The sequence below is a fragment of the Felis catus genome, chromosome C1 (assembly GCF_018350175.1).
Source record: "Felis catus isolate Fca126 chromosome C1, F.catus_Fca126_mat1.0, whole genome shotgun sequence".
NCBI lineage: Eukaryota > Metazoa > Chordata > Mammalia > Carnivora > Felidae > Felis > Felis catus.
In genome coordinates, this window is record NC_058375.1 from 161,675,257 (window position 1) to 161,697,090 (window position 21,834).

The following is a 21,834-nucleotide window of genomic DNA, read 5'->3' on the forward strand; positions in this document are numbered from 1 at the left end:
CCTTTATCATTATAAAATATTCTTATTTCTGGTAAAACATTTTGTTGTGAAGTCTCATTTGCCTCATAATAATATAGCCATTCTTCAAGTAGGTCTTCTTTTTTTAGTGTTTATTTTAAAACTTCAGGCCTACTCTTTCCTTTCTTTTTTTAAGTTTATTTATTTTAGGGAGAGCGTGCACACACATAAGCACCCCAGGGAGGGACACACAGAGGGGGAGAGAATCCCAAGCAGGCTCCAAATGGGGGCTTGATCAGCACAGAGCCCAAATGGGGGCTCGATCACACAAACCATGAGACCATGACCTGGGCCAAAATCAAGAGTTGGACACTTAACTGACTGAGCCACCCAGGCCCCCCACGTGAGTCTCTTTTAGATAGCACACAGCTAGATATTCTTTTTAAAATTCAGTCTGGCAATCCCAGCCTCTTAATTGGTGTGTTAGGTTCATTCACATTTGATGTAATTATTGATATGTTTAATTCAGTTCTATTTTGCTGTTTGTTTTCTGTCTGAACTATTTTTTATTTTTCTATTTCTCCTTTCCATTCTTCTGTTTGGTAAATCAATGTGTTTTTTTAGTACTCAATGTCTTAGTTCCTCTATTAGCTTTTTAGATCTGACACCTCAAGCCAGTTAAGACTGTAGATCTCTGTTTGAATTCTAGTAGCCCTGTGCTGCACAGACATGGGAATATCTGTATAAATGTAGATTTCCTCTACTGTATGTAGTGCCCTTCTTTTAGGTCTTGAAGGTCCCCCTTCAGTTTCTGCCTGCTTTGAGGCCCTCTCTAGAGTCTTCAAATATTGTTTGGTTATGCTTTGTCCACAGTTTATACTTGTGATCTCTGGGAAAGTTATTTTCATACTAGCTATTCTGCCATTATCAACACCAGAACTCTCAGGTCTCTCCCTTTGTTTTTTTAAACTACTCTACTTTTTATTTTTTTAAGTTTATTTTGAGAGACAGAGAAAGTGAGTGGGGGAGGGAGAGAGAGAGGAAGAGAGAGGGAGAGGGAGAATCCCAAGCAGACTCTGTGCTGTCAGCATGGAGCCTGCAGCAGGGTTCAAAACAAGAGTTGAAGGGAGGGACGCCTGGGTTGCTCAGTTGGTTAAGCATCCAACTTTGGCTTAGGTCATGATCTCACAGTTCATGAGATCGAGCCCCACATTAGGCTCTCTGCTATGAGCTCAGAGCCCACGTTGTAATCCTCTTTCTCTGCCCATCCCCCTCAAGTGTGTTCTCTCTCTCTCAAAAAATAAACAAACATTAAAAAAAAAAAAAAGAGCTGGACACTTAACCCACTGAGCCACCCAGCCACCATCTCCCTGTTAATCCTTTAAAAATTCTCTGTTAATCCTTTAAAAATCCTTATTATATAAAGGAGATAGCCTTTGGTTTTATCCAAAATAGAACATGTCTCAGGTTTTAGAGGACAATAACATCTAATTAGAATTTAATAATCGTGTTTTGTATGTTATCTATCATTTTACTGATGGATAACTATACTGTTTTTCCAATTGTAGCTATGATTTTAAGTTTTATACAAGCGAAAATGTGAGTCGATGTACAGAAAATAAAAACTAACAGTATCAGGGTTACACAGTTATGGCAAAACGTGAAGACAACAGTGCTGGAATGACTGAAGTAAGGAAAATACTGTTCACTAACATACTTCCTCTGACCATGAGACAGTGGTGAATGACAGTTACAGTTAGGAAGAAAAGTCAGGACCGGAAACAGAGATTAGAGAATTCAAAGGCTTAAGACCCTCAGTCCAGTGCCATTGTTAAAATCAGGTTTTATAGCTTTACTGTAAAAGGTTGTTGAGAATACAGCCATTCAAGAGGCTCTATCTTTGGTTCCCTGAGATGTTTTTATCCTTATAGGTTGTTAAATTTTGTAAGAATCAGTATAACATGTTCAATTCCACTTCTGACTTATGTGTTTTTTATTTGATTTTTGCTTTCTATTTCCAACCATTGTCAAGGTAGCTTTAAAATATCTTTATAAGTTCATTTGTTTGAATGTCTCTGATGAAACTTCAATTTCAGAAATATCTATTGTTGCCTTTCTTTTTTTTCTACATTGATCTTGATCCTGAGGAGAGTTATAAAATTTTCTTTTAAGTCATATGATTCTAGTCCTGGATCAGGTCAATATCACCTGAAAAGTAACACTTTTGTTATCCAAAGAATATAAAGAAAATAAACCCCTAGGGAGATGGCATTGACTAGAGATTAGAAGAGGCTGTCAGGATGATAATCCAATTTAATCAGCTATCCTCTTTCTAAACTCTGCTACCAGTACTTTCTACTTTGGCTTTTCAGGGGTTAGTATGACAACTTGGTGCTAATATTTATTTATATAATGAAGGCACAGTTTTGTTTTCTTAAGAAAGGTTTTTATCAGTCCACTATGTAGTAGCTGGTTCTTTCATCTATTTTGGATGATGGGACTAAAGAAAAAATTTCCAACAATTCTGTTAAGGGCCTAGCATCATGAACATGTGTCCTACCATTTTTTCTTGCTGGTAGTATGCTAAAGTTGAATTACTCTAAGACACAGATTTTAGAATACTTAAGTACTTTTGATGAGAAGCCAGTGGTCATTTGTATTGTATTCTCATGTATGTATTTGTAAAAACTGTTTTTAAGATTTTTCTCTTTATCATTGGTCTTCAGAAAATTTACTAAAGATATCACAGATGTGGCTTTCTTTGTATTCATCCTATTGGGATTCGTTGAGCTTCTTGAATCTGTAAATTTGGGAAAGCCTCAGCTATTATTATTCCTTCAAATGTTTTTCTGTATCATTCTCTCTCTGCTTTCCTTCTAGGACTCCAATTAACTCATATATTAGGATTTTTTACATTGCCTGTACATCACTAAGTCCCTGTTCCAATCTTTTCCTTTATTCTCTCCATTTTTTTTTCCGTTCTTCAAACTGAATAATTCCTAATCATCTATCTTCATGTGCACTTATTCTTACATCATCTCTAATCTTCTGTTAAGTCCATCCATTAGACACTTTATTCAGGTTATTTTCCAGCTCTAGAATTTCCATCTGGGTTCCTTTTTTTAAATATTTTCGATTTCTCTGTTGATATCTCTTATTTATTGATTACAAGATATCTTCCTTTATGTCTCTGAGCATAGTTAGAATAGCTGTTTTACAATCTTTGCTAACTTCAAAATCTGGGAAATCTTGAAGTCAGTCTGCACTGAATACTTGAGTTATGTTTTCTTTCTTCTTTTCCCTACATCTAGTTAATTTTGGATTTTACTCAAAACATTATTAATAATCACTGTAGAAACTCTGGATTCTATTCTATTCCTTCAAAGAGTCCTGATTGTTTAACAGAAAGTTAACTAGGCCTGCTTCAAACTTCAAATTCAAACTCCTCTGCAGCAGGCAGCAACGGAAATCTGTTTAGTTCTTTTAGCCATGGACATACTTCTTGGATCTGTGTCACACATGTATGGTTTGGGAATCAGGAAAGATTTGGGCAGAATTTATGTGCAGATTTTGAGAGACTATCCCTTTATGATTCCCTTCTTTCTGAGATTCTCACTCAGTTTCCAGCTGCTGTGGCCACTTTAAACTCTGGTTCTTCAAGCCAGTAACACTGCAGTTTTCTATTGGCTTTTTAGCCTACTTGTCTGGTGCCAACTACGGACTATCTTCGGGTGAAAAGTCATAAAAATGGGAAATTCACACTAAGGTAGTCCCTTCTTCCAACTCTTTAGTTCCTGACTGCTTTTGGTCACTCTCTCTTGTGTCTTCAGGCAACTCATTTTTATATTTTATCCAAGAGTGTTGGTGTTATAGGAGTTTCTACACCATTATTGGAGTAAAACTTAATACTTTTCTTAAGATATCTGTCTCTCAAAAAAAAATTAATTGCACTGCCTTAGGGACAGTACCTTTAGACTCTTACTTTATAGATAGATAATTGTTCAGTATACTTTATGCTTATCAGCTTTAAGTTTCTTTATTTTGAGACAGAGCGAGAGAATGAGTGACCGGTGGGGAGAGGCAGAGAGTCAGGACAGAGAGAATCCCAAGCACTCTGTGCACAGAGCCTGCCACAGGGCTTGATCTCACAACTGTGAGATCATGACCTGAGCCGAAATCAAGAGTTGAACACTTAACCAACTGATCCACCCAGGTGCCCCTAACAGCTTTATTTTTAAATCAAATTTCTGACTTTTGAGATAACTGTAGATTCAAACACAGTTATAAAAAATAAGAGACCCCATGTACCCATTATCCAGCATCCCCCACAATGGTAACTTCTTAAAAACTATAGTACAATATAACAACCAGGATAAAATCAAGATTCAGAACATTTCTATCACCACAAAGATTCCTCATGTTGCCTTTTTATAGCCATGCTTACTTCTCTTTTGCCCTCATCCTCTCCTTAATCCCTGGCAAACACTAATCTGTTCTCTATTTCTATGGTTTTGTCACTTCAAGAATGTATATAAATCAGAGACCTGGCTGGCTCATTTGGCAGAGCATGCAACTCTTGATCTTGGGGTCGTGAGTTTGAGCCCCACGTTGGGGGTAGATATTGTTTTAAAAAAATGTATAAAAACGGAATCATAAAAAAAATCATAAAAAATCATACAAACGTAATCTTTTGGGATTTTTTTCCCAGTTTTTCACTAACTATTATGAATAAAGTTGCTATGGAAATTTATGTAGGTTTTTATGTGAACATAAGTTTTCGTTTCTTTGGAATAAATGCCCAGGAGTGCAAATGTTGGAACATATGATATTTGCATATTTTGTTTAAGAGACTGCCAAATTGTTTTCCAGACTGGCTGGGTCCCTTTATATCCCCTCTAGCAACATATGAGTGATCCAGTTTCTCTCCCTCTTCACCATCATTTGGTGGGATCACTGTTTTTTATTTTAACCATTCTGGTAGGTGTATAGTGATAATGTGGTTTTAATTTGCATTTCCCTAATAACTAATGATATCAAACATCATTTCATGTGCTTAATTATCATATATATACTGGTTTTCTGTGGAATGTCTCTTCGTGTGTTTTGTGTACATTAAGTTGGATTATTTTATTGCTGAGTGTTGAAAGTTCCTTATATATTTCAGATACTAATTCTTTCTCAGTTATGCAGTTTGTAAATATTTTCTCCCAAATTATCTTAATTAAGCTTATCTTAATTCTTTATTTTTTAATTTTTTTAATGTTTACTTATTTTTGAGACAGAGAGACAGAGCATGAGCAGGGAAGGGGCAGAGAGAGAGAGGGAGACACAGAATCTGAAACAGGCTCCAGGCTCTGAGCTATCAGCACAGAGCCCAACCTGGGGCTTGAACTCACGAACCATGAGATCATGACCTGAGCCAAAGTCGAATGCCATGCAGATGCCCCTTATCTTAACTCTTTAAATGTTTGCTAGAATCTCTTTGGGGCCTGGATATGTCTTTTCTGAGAATTTTAAAATTACACATTCCATTTCATTAACAGTTATAGGATATTCAAATGATCTATTCCACGTTGGGTGAACAACAGTTTATTCGGCCTTAAAAATAATGAAATTTTGATTCAAGTTTCATTCACGTAGTATGTAAGTATTCTGTTAAGTGTTATATAAGCCAGACACAAAGGACAAATACTGTAGGATTCCACATGTATGAAGTAGCTAGAATAGGCAAATTCATAGAGTCAGAAAGTAGAACAGAGGTGGCTGGGGTAAGGAACTATTATTTAATGGTTGGAGCAAGGAGGAGAACCATATTTCCACCCCACTCTCTCCTAGATTTCCAGAGGAGAAGAAATTACTGTTGTAAATATGAGTTATAAATAGTTCACAAAGTCATCATAATTCACAGCTCCCTTTTGCTATAACAGTGTTTAAAAATTATAATTTTTAAATAAAAATAAATTTTACTAACAATGGCACATAATCTTTATACCCACAAACATATATTCATTTCATGGGCCATCAAAAAGAAATTAAAAAGAAAACATCCAGAATTGTCAACCTGGCCTAGGTATACAGAAACCCAGCAATGGGAGAAATGGCATCCCTATTCCTTGGTGAGTGTTACCTAGTGTAAAAGGAAATGACTCTAACAGAACATGCAGGCTAAGTCAGGTATCTCCTGGAACACTTACGGAGTTTGGGTACAAACAAATATTTTGGAATGGCACACAAATTCCACTCTAATGGTCTATAGATGGTTCTGGTAAAACTCGTCTCTCCTGGGTTGTAACTCAGAATGGCCTACTCCCTTCGGAATTTAATGAAAGAACTGTAAAAACTGGAAGAAGGCTTTTGTTGTTTCAAAAAGATCAACATCTGCAACCACATGCATCACCAAACATCTGCATTAGTGATTGAAGAGATGATGGGGCAATGTGAGTTGCAATAGCAAGGTACTTTGCTGATTAGGACCACCAGGCAATGGAGTAGAAAAGAGCACTGAGGGTGCAACAGGGGTGATTTAATGGCAACCAAGAATATCATAGGAGCCTTATGGGCTAGGATTTAATGAAAAGCTTAAGTTTGGATTGTATCCTGAAGGCAATGGGGTTTTGAGCAAAGGAACAATATAACAAAAATGCATTTCAGAAAAATCACTCTGGCAGTAGGATGAAGAATTTACAAGAAGGGGGGCAAAGAAGTTGGATGTTGAAAAAACAGGAACCTATTCTAGCCATCTAGACAAGAAATAATGAGGGGCTAAGTTAATATTGTTCAGGTGGAATTGGAGGGGTAAGCATAAAACTGGATATAAAAGATATTTAAGAGAGCATAGAAAGCAAGAATATAAGCAGTGAAGACTATAAAATGACAGAATTGATAAAGAGATTTAGAGTGCTATCATTAAAGAAAGAGACTATCATAGTGTCAAAAATAAGACAATGAACTACATTCATAAGTGTATAAGTTTGTACATACATTTGAAAAACTGGAAACTAAAAACTAAAACTAAAAACCATGATTCCAAGAACAGATATCATAAATAAAAGTACACTGGTCTCCAGTTGGAATTATATAATTATTATAGGGATAACAAAGTTTAAGGAAGACTTCACATATGGAGCACCTGGGTGGCTTAGTTAGCTAAGCATCAAACTCTTGATTTTGGTTCAGGTCATGATCTTACGGTCATGAGACTGAGCCCTGCATCAGGCTCTGTGCTGACAACAGAGAGCCTGCTTAGGATTCTCTCTCTCTCTTTCTCTCTGTTCCTCCTCTACTTGCACACATGCTCTCTTCTCTCTCTCAAAATGAATAAGATTTTTAAAAAGACCTCACATACAAAACAACCATAAAACAACAAAATGACACAAAGTGTATGCCCATCAGTAATTACGTTTCTTACCAATAATTATTTTGAATGCAAATGGACTAAATGCTCCAATCAAAAGAAATAGGGTGACAGAATGGATAAAAGTAACTCTCATCTATATGCTTTCTACAAGAGACTCACTTCAGATCAAAGACACACGCAAACTGAAAGTGAAGGGATGGAGAAGCATTTATCGTGCAAATGGATGTGAGAAGAAATTCTGGGTAACAATACTTACATCAGACAAAATAGATTTTAAAACAAAGACTATGATAAGACAAAGAAGGACACAATATAATCATAAAGGGAAAAATACAAGAAGATATAACAATTGGAAATATTTATACGTCCAACACAGAACCACCCAAATACACAATGCAGTTAATAGTAAACATAAAGGAAGTATTCGATAGTAATACAATAAGTAGGTGACTCTAACATCAATGAACATATCATCATCCAAATAGAAAATCAACAAGGAAACAGTGGCTTCGAATGACACACTGAACCAGATACAGCAAACAGATATATTCAAAAGGTTCCATCCTAAAACAGCAAAACACACATTCTTTTCCGAAAGTGTACATGGAATATTCTCCAGAAGAGATCACATATTAAGCCAGAAAACAAGTCTCAACAAATTCAAAAAGATAAAAGCCATACAATGAACTTTTTAAAATGTTTATTTATTTATTTTTGAGAGAGCAAGTGAGTGGGGGACAAAGGATCCAAAATGGGCTCTGTGTTGACAGCAGAGTGCCCAATGCAGGACTCGAACTCACAAATCCATGAGATCATGTGAGCTGAAATCAAGAGTTGGAGGCTTAACAGACTTAGCCACCCAGGTACCCCACAATGCATCTTTTCTGACCACAACTCTATGAAACTAGAAATAACCACAAGGAAAACTCTGGAAAGAGCTCAAACAACTGGAGGTTAAATAACATGCTACTGAACAATGAATGGGTAAACCAAGAAACCAAAGAGAAAATCGAAAAATATATCGACACATGGAGTGCCTGGCTGGCTCAGTTGGTAAAGCATGTGACTCTTGATATCAGAGTCATGAGTTCAAACCCCATGTTGGGTATAGAGGTTGCTTAAAAATATAGAGAGAGAGAAAAATGAAAATGAAAGCACAGCAGTCCAAAATTTTTGGGATGCAGCAAAAGCAATCCTAAGAGGGAAGTTTATAGCAATACAGGCCTACCTCAAGAAGCAAGAAAAAATATTAACCTAGCCTTACACCTAAAGCAGTTAGAAAAGAATAAACAAAACCCAAACCAGTAGAAGAAAGGAAATAAGATTAGAGCAGAAATAAACAACACAGAAATTTAAAAAATAATACAACAGATCAATGAAACCAGGAACTGGTTCCCTGAAAAGATCACGAAAATTGATAAGCTTCTAGCTAGACTCATGAGAGAGAGAGAGAGAGAGAGAGAGAAGAGATTCAAACAAAATCAGAAATTAAAGAGGAGAAATAACTAATGTTACAGACATACAAATGATTGCAAGAGAATATTATGAAAAATTATATCCCAACAAACTGGACAACCTACAAGAAATGAATAAGTTCCTAGAAGCATATATCCTCCCAAAACTGAAGAAACAGAAAATTTGAACAGACTGATTACCAGCAATGAATCTGAATCAGTAATCAAAAACCTCCTAACAAACAGAAGTCCAGAAACAGATGGCTTCACAGATGAATTCTACCAAACATTTAAAGAAAAGTTAATACCTATTCTTTTCAAACTACTGCAAAAAAATAGAAGAGGAAGGAAGGCTTCCAAATTCATTCTATATGAGGCCAACATTACCCTGGTACCAAAACCAGATAAAGACACTACAAAAAAAGAATTTTAGGTCAATATCTCTGATGAACATAGATGCAAAAATCCTAAACAAAATATTAGCAAAGCAAAGCAAATCAAACAAGACATTAAAAAAATAATTCGCCACGATCCAGTGGGATTTATTTTCAGGTTGCAAGGGTGGGTCAATATTTGAATTCAATCACCATGATACATCATATCAATAAGACGAAGGATAAAAACCATATGGTTATGTCAACAGATGCAGAAAAAGCATTTGACAAAGTACAACATCCATCCATGACAAAAACTCACAACAAAGTAGGCTCAGAGACAACATACCTTATCATAATAAACGCCATATATGAAAAACCCACAGCTAACATCACATACAGTGGGGAGAAACTGAAAGCTTTTCCCCTAAAGTCAGGAACAAGACAAGGACATCCACTCTCAACAATTTATTCAACAAAGTACTAGAAGTCTTAGCCACAGCAATCAGACAAGAAAAAGGAATAAAAGGCATCCAAATCAGTAAGGAAGAAATTAAACTTTCACTATGTGCAGATGACAGGAGACTATATACAGAAAACCTGAAAAACTCCACCAAAAAGCTACTAGAACTGATGAATGGATTCAGTAAGGTCACAGGATAATCAATGTACAGAAACCTATTATGCTTCTATACCCTAATAATGAAGAAGCAGAAAGAGAAATTAAGAAAGCAGTCCCATTTACCATTGCACCAAAAATAATAAAACACCTAGGAATAAACTCAACCAAGGAGGTGAATGGCCTGTCCTCTGAAAACTATAAAACACTGACGAAAGAAACTGAAGATGGCACAAACAAATGGAATGGCATTCCATGCTCATGGATGGCAAGGTCAAAGGTTGTTGGAATGTCCATATGATCCAAAGCAATCTACAGATTTAATGCAATCCCTATCAAAATACCAACAGCATTTTTCACAGAACTAGAACAAACAATCCTAAAATTTGTACAGAACCACAAAAGCACAAATAGCCAAACCAAAAAAGAAAAACAAAGCTGGAGGTATCACAGTTCCAGATTTCGAGATATACTGCAAAGCTGTAGTAATCAAAACACTATGGTACTGGCACCAAAAAAGACACATAGATCAATAGAATAGAAAGCCTAGAAATAAACCTAAGATTGTATGGTCAATTTATCTTCGACAAAGGAGGCAGGAATATGCAATGGGAAAAAGACAGTGTCTTCAACAAATGGTGCTGGGAAAACTGGACAGCTCCATGCAAAAGAATGAACCTGGACCACTTTCTTACACCATATACAAAAATAAACCCAAAATGAATTAGAGACCTAAATGTGAGACCTGAAACCATAAGAATCCTACAGGAGAAGACAGCCAGTAACTTCTCGGATGTCAGCCATAGCAACATCTTTCTAGATAGGTCTCCTGAGGCAGGGGAAACAAAAGCAAAAATAAACTATTGGGACTACATTAAAATAAAAAGCTTCTGCACAATGAAGGAAACCACAAAGCTAAAAGAAAACCTGACTAGGAGAAGATATTTGCAAATGATATATCTGATAAAAGGCTGGCATCCAAACTATATAAAGAACTCATACGACTCAACAGCCAAAACCCAATAATCCAATTAAAAAATGGGCAAAAGATACGAGCAGATATTTCTCTAAAGAAGACATATAGATGGCCAAGATGTACATGAAAAGATGCTCACCATCACTCATCATTAGGGAAATGCAAATCAAAACCACAGTGAGATATCACCTCACACCTGTCAGAATGGCTAACATCAAAAACACAAGAAACAACAAGTGCTGATGAGTATGTGGAGAAAGAGGAACGCTTGTGCACGGCTGGTGGGAATGCAAACTGGTACAACCACTGTGGAAGACAGTACAGAGGTCCCCCCCACTCCCTTAATTAAAAATAGAAACATCATATGAGCCAGTAATCACACTACTGGATATTTACCCAAAGAATTCAAAAACAGTAATTCAAAGGGATATTTGCATTGTTGTGTTTATAGCATTATATAAAATAGCTAAATTATGCAAGTAGACTAAGTGTCCTTCGATAGGTGAGTGAAGATGTAGTTAAAAAAAAAAAAAAAGATGTGGTGTATATATTATTCAGCCATAAGAAAGAATGAAATCTTGGTGCACCTGGATGGCTCGGTCAGTTAAGCATCCGACTTCAGCTCAGGTCATGATCTCATGGTTAGTGGGTTCAAGCCCCACATCGGGCTCTGTACTGACAGCTCAGAGCCTGGAGCCTACTTCAGATACTGTCTCTCTCTCTCTCTCTCTCTCTCTCTCTCTCTCTCTCTCTCTCTCTCTCTCTCTGCCCCTCCCCCGCTCATGCTCTCTGTCTCTCAAAAAGAATAAACATTTAAAAAAATTTAAAAAAGAATGAAATCTTGCCATCTGTACCAACACAGATATAACTGAAGAGTATAAAGTTACGTGAAATAAGTCAGGGAGAGAAAGAGAAATACCATATGACTTCACTCATATGTGGAATTTAGAGAAATAAATCAACGAGAAAAAAAGAGAGACAAGCCAAAAAACAGAATCTTAGCTACAGAAAATAAAGAGATGGTTACCAGAGGCATGGAGATGGTGGGATGGGTGAAATAGGTGAAGGGGTTAGAAGTACACTTATCATGATGAGCACTAATAATATATAGAACTGTTGAATCACCATATTGTACACTTGAAACTAATGTAATGCTTTATGTTAAAGATACTGGAATTAAAATTGAAAAAATAATTAGTCTGTGAGCGATTTGAAAGTACAGGGTGGACTGTTGTCTGTTGGTTTGATAGGATTTCAAATCCACTTATTTGTGGCAAAGACAAAAAAGTCATTTTTCGCAGTAAAGTTGTTTTGATATAAGAATGCAAAAAAGGGGCACCTAGTTGGCTCAGCTGGTAGAGCATGCAACTCTTGATCTTGCGGTTGTAAGTCTGAGCCCCATGTTGGGTGTAGAGATTACTTAAAAAATCTTCGCAGTACCTGGCTCAGTCGGCACAGAAAGTAACTCTTGATCTCTGGGTTGTGAGTTCGAGCTCCACATTAGATATAGAGATTCCTTAAAAATAAAATCTTACAACAACAAAAAAGGCAATGCAAAAAAAAAAAAAAAAAGATGAAGACCTCACATTAGTGTACTTTGTCTAGACAGCCACCATGTGCCCTGTGCTGTATTAACATATGCATATACACACATATATGTACACACTTACTAACATAAGGTAGGAAAACAGGATCTGGCCTTCCTGCAGCAAGGTTCATATGAAACTGAGCTCATCCCTATAATTACTTTAATTCTTAGAAGCTTATATTTAAAAAAATTTTTTTTCAACATTTTTATTTATTTTTGGGACAGAGAGAGACAGAGCATGAACGGGGGAGGGGCAGAGAGAGAGGGAGACACAGAATCAGAAACAGGCTCCAGGCTCCGAGCCATCAGCCCAGAGCCTGACGCGGGGCTCGAACTCACGGACCGCGAGATCGTGACCTGGCTGAAGTCGGAGGCTTAACCGACTGCGCCACCCAGGCGCCCCAGAAGCTTATATTTTAAATGTCTGCATTTAATAGGTACTTACATACATAAAATATAAATATTTAAATACTTTCATATACTTTAACATGTTTAATATTATATAAGTATTTAAATACTATATCAGCAATATTGATGATGGTTAAAGCTACCACTTACTCATTCATAGGTTGTAAAAACAGCAAGAAGGGATTGTAGCAGAACTGGAAATGGGATGGAAGGTGCAAGAAGGCTGTGAATGCGACTGAGAAGTACCTTTAATATTGCCCCATGAGATCATCTGTAGATACAGTAGCTGGATATGATTTTAGGAACTTTTTTTTTTTAAAGGAAAAATAGGAATGTGAGCTTGTGATTAGTAAAGTGAGATATGAATCATGTTACTTGAAGGCATCTTTGGAACCACAAAATGGGAAAAGTCATGGGTTTACCAGGCTCACTACTAACAGTTTGAACTTGTAATGGAAACCCTTGTAGCCTGTGATAAGTATGATAATGTAATACCTATAGCAAACATTATTAACGATATACAAAGAGACCCACTAAAAAATATCTTAAATAAATCAAGATGGAATTTTTTTAAATGTTCAAGTAACCCACAGGAAAGCAGAAAAAATAAAAGAGAAACAAATAAACAGGAGAAAAAACAGCAAATATTAAATGGCAAACTTACAACCTAATAATACCTAAAAGGTATTGAACACTGACTATATGCCAGATATATAGTTATTTAATCCTCATGCCAACCCTGTGAGGTAGACTTGATTATCTCCATTTTATAGATCAGATAATAACACTGAGATCGAGATTACCTTACCCAAGATCATAAAGCATGTGGTGGGTGGCAGAGCCCACACTCTTCGCTATCATACTGTGCCAGGCAGCATCTGAATACCCAGACCTAGCTGCTTACGCATCACATTTGATACCACGTGATAATGTAACCCTGCTCCCAGATAGCACAGGTTGGACACTTGACATAAAGGCCACTGATCATGTTACCTCAAGTGGCCCCATATACACATACATAAGATGAACTTAAGCCAATCATTTTCTTTCTCTTGGTTTAATTTCGTCAGTACCAAGAGATAATGTGGGCTAATGGTAAGACTGAAGGCAAAATGATGCTAAGTCCAAGGTAGACCAAAGCTTGTTCTAAGTCGGTGTCATGAGTGAGAAGAGACCAAATGGGCAGTAAAGAAAGCTGGGTTGCTTAGGAGAGTATTAAGGAGAAGTATTTAAAACTTGGAAAAATTAGAAACTGTAGAAACTGGTTGTTCAGACTACTGTTAACAAACAACGTAACATAGGCTGCGTGGCTTACACAACAAACATTCGTTTCTCAGAGTTCTGGAGGATGGGAAGTTCATGATCAAGGTGCCAGCAGATCCAGTGTCTGGTAAGGGCCCTTTTCCTGGTTTGCAGATAGCTGTCTTCCTTATAACCTCACAGAGTGGAGAGCAGGGAGAAAGGAAGCAAACTTTCTTTCATGTCTCTTTCTCTAAGGGCACTAATCCCACTCATGATGGCTCTGTCCTCATGACCTGATTACCTCCAAAGGACTCACCTCTAAATACCATCTCAAGAGAGATTAGACATCCACATACGAATGGGGCAGGGGCAGGCATACAAACATTCAGTCCATAGCACTGGCTCCATCAGTCATGAACACTAGCTGAAAACTGGGAAAGCCTAGTTATTCTAGTTGTCTTTTAGAGTGAGAGTTTTAAAGATCTAATCTAGTTTGTCCCCAGAGTTGTGATGGCAATGCCATCTCCAGCATGAAAGCCTGGTCAAACTGGTCCTGTTTGGACTCATCTTTTTCAGATTAGAGAGTGGAAGCCAATGGGGTCATATTAATTTCCTGTGGCTGCCATAAAAAATTACCACGGGGGACAGGGTGCGCCAGGGTGGCTCAGTCAGTTAAGTGTCCGATTATTGATTTCCACTCAGGTCATGATCTCATGGTCCATGGAATTGAGTCCCATGTCTGGTTCTGTGCTAACAGTGCAGAACCTGGTTGGAATTCTCCCTCCCTCCCTCTCTGCCCCTCCCCTGCTTGCACGTGCACTCTCTCAAAAGAAATAAACAAACTTGGTTTTTTTGTTGGGTTTTTTTTTTTTTTTTTAATTACAACAAGGGCGCCCGGGTGGCTCAGTCAGTTGAGTGTCACTCTTGATTTTGGCTCAGGTCATGATCTCATGGTTCATGAGATCCAGCACGGAGCCTGCTTGAGATTCTCTCTCTTCTTTCTCTGCCACTAACCGCCTCCCCCCCCCCCTACCGCCGCCACCTCTTTCTCCCCAAATAAACATAAATATATATATCTCACAAACTTGGTGGCTTAAAACAACTATCTCCCATAGTTCTGCAGACCAGAAGTCTGAAATCAAGGTATGGGCAGGGCTGTGCTCCTCCAGAAACTTAAGGAGAGATTCTGTTACTTGCCTCTTCCAGCTTCTGGAGGCTGTTCTCATTCCTTGGCTTGTGGCTGCTCACTCCAATCTCCATCTCCATCTTCAAATGACCTTCTTTATGTCTCTGACTTCTCTTTCTTATAAGGACACTTATCATTGGTTTAGGACCTACCTGAGTAATCCAGGATGGTCATGATTCTTAACTACATCTGCAAAGATCCTTTTTCTTTTTTTTTTTTTCCTAATGTTTATTTTTGAGACAGAGAGAGACAGAGTACAAGCAGGGGAGGGGCAGAGACAGAAGGAGACACAGAATCTGAAGCAGGCTCCAGGCTCCGAGCTGTCAGCACAGAGCCTGAGCCAGGGCTTGAACCCACTAACCATGAGATCATGACCTGAGCCAAAGTCACTTACTCGACTGAGCCACCCAGGCGCCCCTGCAAAGACCCTTTTTCTAAGTAAGGTAACATTTTACAGTCTGGGTATTAGAACAAGGACATGTATTTTGAGGGACCACCATTCAATCCACTACAGGTGTCCTGGGTGTGGTACCAGCTGTTTTTCTGAAAGCCTAAGAAAAGGTAAAGCAGAATAATAAGCATTCAGGTTTCTGTCAGTGTTTCTTTTGCATAATGAATTCTGTGGGTTGGAATGCATGAAATTCCAGACTGACTGGTAGAGAAAGTATCAGCCCATAGCAGTTTGTATGCTTTATATTTGAAGACGGAGGAAAGCCGTTTTGAAAAACAATTAGATTGAGATGAGCCATGACAAGGTTACCTTTGAGGACTCCAAAAAAGATAAAAAGCTGAAATTCTGTCTGCTGACCAGCAGAAATGATGGATCATCTGGTATCTATTTTTAACTTTTTAAGGACTGCTGGTAGACTGGTTTTAATTCTATACATCAATGTGAAGATGAGACTCTTCCCTGGTTCCCACACCATGTTGAATTTTGTTCACTCCAGAAATTAGCCAATTTACAGAGAATCCCTAAGTCTCTTTCTAGCTAATAGTTAAACATCCTCTCTCTGTAACAGTTCTCTTTCCACAAAGAGCTGCCTAAAAGGAACAGATCTGAAGAATTCTATGACCTGGAAAATTCACAACTACGATAGTTTAGAAGAAGTTGCCTATGCGATGAACAAAGTTCTCACACCTGAAAAACAGAGATTTTTTTGCACCCCAGTTGTTTCCAGAAGGGGAAATGATCAAATTAAAAACAAGCAAAAAGTTCTTGAGTAAAAACAAAAGTCTTTGCTAGGTGCCTGTGGGTTAGAAGCTGCCCAGCAGGACTTTGCTAGCATATTCCAGAAGGTGGAGCAGGTGCAGTCAGAGCTCCCAGGATAACTGAGGAGCGCATCATAGCCGCTGCCCCACAAACTGGCTCTCACTTTCCCAGACTCCATTCTCCCCTCACAAGCCCACCCAGATAACCCTAACTGCCTCAGCCCCTCTTCCTTTGCATGGTTTGTTTCTGTGATTTTAAGGACAGGGAGCTACCCTTCTATTCTCTTCCTGCAGTTTTCAAAGTCACTTGAGCTCATTCTAGACAATTTGGAAAGAACAAGAAATAGAAAAGAGACAAAAGAAAAGTCTCCACTAGCTCCCTCATCCCGGAAGAGATCTCTGCTAACATTATGCCATATAGTTTTCTGGTCTTTTTTCCTCCCTTCATTGTGTTTTCTAAAGTTACCATTACATCAGAAAGATAAGAGATAACAAGTTTTGGCATGGATGTGGAAAAAAGGAAACACCTCGATATACAAATTGGTGCAGCTATTATGGAAAACAGTATGCTGGTTCCTTTAAAAAAAAAAAGCTACAAATAGAAAATACCATATGACCCACTAATTCCACTTCTGGGTATATACCCAAGGGAAATGAAATCACCATCTTCAAGAGATCTTTGCACCCCTATACAAAAATTTTGCCAGGGGCAAATTTAAAAAGTTATAGAAGAACAACTTTGAGGGGTGTTGTGGCTGGTAAAATGCAGGCAGTTAGGTTATAGTTCAGCTTCCATAATGTTGGAACTGATTCAGTAATTAAAACATGACTTTATCTCATCCAGTGTTTACTGATGCTTTAACACTCTACGCAGTGAAATATTTTTTTTAATGTTAATTTTTGAGAGAGAGACTGAGAGCACAAGCAGCAGAGGGGCAGAGAGAGAGAGGGAGACAGAGTACCTGAAGTACGCTCCAGGCTCCAAGCTGTCAGCACAGAGCCCAACACGGGGCTCGAACCCGTGAGATCATGACTTGAGTCAAAGTCAGATGCTTAACCTACTAAGTCACCCAGGTGCCCCTACACAGTGAAATATTTCAAAATGAACAATGCCTATCCATGAAAAAACAAATATTTCCTCTTGCTACAGATGACCAGCTTTGCATTCATGTTTCTATGTTCCTTTCTCTAATCAGGGATCAGTTGTCTGCAAAACGATCTGCTTAACAGTGCTGACATGTAATCAAAAGCAACATACCAACAGAGTTTGGAGTGGTAAGATTTGTGGACTAAACTGAACCAGGTTGGTAATGGGCTAGGCCCTCCCCCAGAGTGGCTTCTGGCAACAGAAGGGTAACTTTAGGCCTTTTAGGTTTCTTGCCTTTGTACATCCTGAAAGCAGACACTGGGGAGGTAAACCTATAATTAGGGGGTTATTTAGAATAGAGATTTGTGACAGACTGCAACCTGTCTGTATTCTCAAACACAGTGAAACCCTTTTCCAGCCCTTTGTCTCTTGGGTGTGTGCGGTCTATTGGAAGGTCTCTAGTTTACTGAACAACTTGGGTTCACATTACATTTCCTGAGAGAAGGAAGGGCATACGGGACCGAGAACAGCATGTCTACTGTGACATCAGCTTTGCTTTGAAATTGCATCTAAAAATGATACATCTCAGGGCACCTGGGGAGCTCAGTCAGTTAAGTGTCTGACTTTGGTTCATGTCACGATCTTGTGGTTCATGAGTTCGAGCCCCGGGGTGGAGCTCTGTGCTGACAGCTCAGAGCCTAGAGCCTGCTTGCATTCTGTGTCTCCCTCTCTCTGCCCCTCCCCTGCTTGCTCACTCTCTCTTCCAAAAATAAATAAACATTAAGAAAAAAATAAATAAATAAAAATGATACATCTCGTTAATTCTTGCATTCTTTGTCCTAAAATCAATCATCTTGAGTTCAAGTTTGACTTTAGCTCACTTCATTATATAAGTGCTGAGTGCTCTGAACCTCAGGATCAAATTTCAAACTTAGTAATAGGAAATGGAATTCTTTGTGCATGGTGAATAAAAGCTATAGGACAACACACACCAATCCTTAAAGATAAAGCTCTTCAACAAGAGACTGGTATTTTAGAATGTTTTAGATTTAAAATTCCATCTATAATCATTTTAGTTGGTAATAAGTATTTTCTAGGTACCTATTGTATTTACAGCCCTCATACCAGATACTGTCTGTAGATGTTAGGTATGTGCTTATGAAATGTCATTCCCTGTTACCTGTTGCTGTGGCCTGGGCCCTCATCAATCCCTGCACTGAATTTCCATTCTTACTCATTTTGTGTCTTTCACTTACAATGAACATATTTACCAGTATATGGTTAACATAGTGACTTAAGACCTTTATGAGGTATCTAAAATTGCAAGATGAACTTGCATTCCCATTTATAGGACCCTGTAAAGGGACTGAATATTTAACACTACAAATATTTATCTTGATCGACAGGACAAATGTTTCAAAATTAAAAAAAAAATTTTATTATAAAAAGTTTCAGATCCAAAAGAATATAAAAACCCACAGAAAGTAAAAACATAAAAGACACTCATATACCCACCACTCACATTTAACACTGCCATATTTGCTTCGCACTGTTTAGTTTTAAAGAAAGAATCAATGAATGATAGAGCGGGCGGAAGCCTGCATCTCCTCTTTTTTCTTCCCTCCTTGAGTTTACCTCTATCGTATTTTGTTTGTGCATGTTTTTATACTTTCACAACTTAAATTATGTTTCTAAAATTTGCATAAGGGGTACAATTTGCAGAAATGTTTGCAATTTGCTTTTTCATTCAACATTAAGATTTATCTGTATTGAGGTAAGTAAGCTAGGTCATTCATTTGAACTACTGTTAAAATGCCATTGTATGAATATGCCACTGTTTATACATCCATTTCCCTTCTGAGGGGCATTTAGTTTATTTGGAATATTTTTTACTATGATACACAAGGCTAGTATGAATGAACCATCCATCCCTCCAGTGCCATTAGCTCTATCTTCAAAACAACATATCTTAAATCTGAGCACTTCTCCCCACTCCAAAACTACTCTAGTCCAAGCCATCATTTTCTCCTCCAGGGGCTCCTAAGTGACTTGAGCTTTCAATTCTGCTCCCTTTCAATCCATAGTTCACAAAGCTCATGGGGTCAGATTGGGTCTGTCCTTCATCAAAATCCTTCCCATTGTACCTACGATGAAATCCAAAGCTCTTCCCAAGGTCAGGAAGACCCCACGTGATCTGGCCCCTCTCCCTTTCCTTCCCTAGCTCTCTCTAGTCAAGAATACTTGGCTTCTGGGGCACCTGGGTGGCTCAGGTTACCACTCATGGTTTGTAAGTTCAAGCCCCACATCAACTGGCTGCCATCAGCCTGTTAGCATAGAGCCTGCTTCAGATCGTCTGTTCCGCCCCCTCCACCCTTCCCCCACTTATGCTCTCCCCAATTAAAAAAATAACAAATAAAAATTTAAAAAAAAAAAAAGGAATATTTGGCTTCTGCTGCTAGCTGTCTTACAGAGCCTTTGAATCAGCTGTTCATTCTGCCTGAAGTCAGCACTTCCCTCATTTGTGTATGGCTTGGTCTCTTGCTTTATTCAGGCTCCTGATCAGATAACTCCTCAGAGAAGCCTTTCCTGTTTTTCTTATCTGAATACCTCTTTCATTTCGTTTCTCCTTATCCTGCTTTTTTCTCCTCAGAAGTTATCACACCTGAAATTATCTTGTTTACTTCTGTTCCTCCACTAGAATGTAAAGTCCCTGGCCTTTGTGTCCCCAGTTCTCAGAATAGTGTCTAGTGTAACAGGCATTGTCAATACTTAACCTGAACGAATGAGACAGCACCAGTACAAGACTCAACATGCACATTCTCCAGGACACGATCTTAAAAATTTTGTTGATGGTGAAGCACAATATGAAATACACATTTATACAAAGCACACACCCAAAGTGACAAAAAGTTGCAGAAAACAATACTCACTCTTACTACTCCTAAATTTTTTTTACCCAATTTCAAAAAGAGAAAATGTGCTAGCTGTAATCCAGTAAATTGATTTGACAATTCACCTGCAGTGTGAAAAACTCTGTTTACAACTGGAAGTGGTTTTGCTGGGTTTTACTAAAGATTTCTGAACTGCCCTCCAAAGTAAAATAAAATTACACTACTAACATCATTGCAGCAATTTCCTCATATCCTTACCAATACCTGGTCTTATCAGGCTTTTCCATTTTCGCCAGTCTGAGTGGAACTATATCGCTTTGGTTTAACTTGCATCTTCCTACTTACTAAAAAGACTGACAGCTTAACCTTAAAAAAAAATTGTGTAAACTAAATTACTTTCTAGTGCCCCAAGAGATCTAAGAATTTTCCCATCAGAACTTTTCAGAGTTCAAGTGGCTTAATCTTCCCTTTATGCATTTCACAATTCCAAATTCTCACATACTTAAATTGTAGTGTCACAAAACTGCATCCCCAAGGACACAGCACTAACCACAATTTTAGTTCTTTCACCATTTATATGGTTATTTACTCAACACTTATTGACCCCCCCCATCCCCAACACTGCCAAGAATTTCCCCAGACAAACCGCCTCCCCTGGCGCCTACCTTCGAGACCATGAGTTCTTTGTCCCTTGCACTGTCACAGAATGACCATGGCCAAGGCGTTAGTTTTAGAAAGACTCTTAGACTCCGACCAAGACCCTCCCAATTCTTCCAATCCATTGTTCTCTAGCATTACTTGCTCCCAAGTTTTTGTATTCAATACATCCAGAGAGGAACGCGGTGGATTCACGCATGCTCTCTTACTGCAAAGGAATTCTTCCCCCAGAGAAAAGTTTTTTAAGGGCGAAAATTCGAATGTTTTCATTTCAAGCACTTGTTTTAAATGAGAGATTATAATTAGGGTTTTTTAAAGCAACCCAAATTATTTTACTTTTTCTTCTGAAAGCTACTTTATTTCTGCTCTCTACAAAATATGCTTAAAAAGTCACACCTTACTGCGTCGGAATGTCAGGTTTGATTAAAAAGGCAAATGAAAAACATCTCACATTCATTCCAATTTCGGTAATTATAAATTCTGACAAAAGATATGATCGCCAAACCACATTAATAGCCTTTAGGTTCTATCCCGACAGATAAATTCTAAAGGCTTTAGAATCCCGCAGGTAAGTCTTAACTAATAACAACCCCTTTTTTTCTAATTTCAAAATCACAAGGCTTATGTAAAACTGCAACACAGCTTCGGGTGCTTTCTGGAATGAAACCTCAGGAGTTACCCCATTTAATCGCTTCAGATAACGATGAGGTTACCAAATACGAGGTGCCTCACTCAGGACAGCGACTGGGCTAATAAAAATTGTAGTTCGTGCTTAATTCTTTGATTTTTATATCTAATGATGTAAACCGCACGTCGCAATTAAAGTGC

General features: G+C 38.1%; 1 long non-coding RNA gene across 2 annotated transcripts in view; it reads right to left on the minus strand.

Moving 5' to 3' along the window:
• LOC102901678 overlaps positions 1-21,834 on the minus strand; it is a 128,494-nt gene that overhangs the window by 106,320 nt on the left and 340 nt on the right. The window lies entirely within an intron of this gene.